Source organism: Ailuropoda melanoleuca, chromosome 8 (assembly GCF_002007445.2).
Source record: "Ailuropoda melanoleuca isolate Jingjing chromosome 8, ASM200744v2, whole genome shotgun sequence".
Lineage (NCBI taxonomy): Eukaryota > Metazoa > Chordata > Mammalia > Carnivora > Ursidae > Ailuropoda > Ailuropoda melanoleuca.
Genome location: NC_048225.1, coordinates 106,355,121 through 106,356,029, shown reverse-complemented (window position 1 = coordinate 106,356,029; position 909 = coordinate 106,355,121).

The window sequence follows — 909 nt, the reverse complement described above, 5'->3', positions numbered from 1 at the left end:
CATATGCTTCGAGCTTCATGAGAGACGGTGCGTTTTTCAGATGATCTTCTAGGGAGTTTTTTCATAACGTTAAGCCTACAATCATTTCCTTATGCTGAGTAACACACTACTGAGCCTGCTTCCAACTTCATGTAAGATGGAGTCAGTACGGCTCTTTCTTAAAGACAAGTCTCTGTCACTTTCCTTATACTTTCAACACAACTTTGCAAAAGTCTCTGCTTTTGTGATGGAAGTTGTGAGATGCCATCTATCCATTGTTGTCAGCTACTGTTAAGTTTATGGCTCTTTCCTTAAGATTCAACACACAGGAAAGAAAACCCTGGTATTATTCGTCAGGAGGCGGGTTCGATATTGTGTTCTATCTATCCAGACTTGGTTGTCAGAATTAAGTAGACAGCACTTCTTGCACCCTCTCACACCCACTGTGGCAAATGCTTCCCTCTTTATGACAGATAATGGCTGCTGAGGGATGATTTCTATACAGTGTTCTTACACAGCGTTAGGCACGGGGCACTAGCTTTAGAGTTTCCTACACACTTTTGAAATGCTTCCATGATTAAGAAACAGTGTGAGATGTAAGATACTTTCTACAGAGTGTTCTTTTTTCAGTTGTCTATTGCCCCACTTTCCTTATGTTTTCTTACATAACTTTGAAAATGCTTCCATCTTCAAGGCAGGTGATGTGAACTGAAAGATGGATTTGATACAAATTACTTTCTTAACAAGTGTACGACCCTTTCCTGATGCTTTCATACACATTCTTGAAAATGCTTCATGAGAGGAGATGTGAGTTGTAAAATGCTTTCTGCAGGGTGTCCTTGCCAAGCGTTACATTTGTGGCCCTTTCCTGAAGTTTCAACACATATACTGGAAAACGCGTGTCTGTCTTTATGAGTCACAATGTTAGTT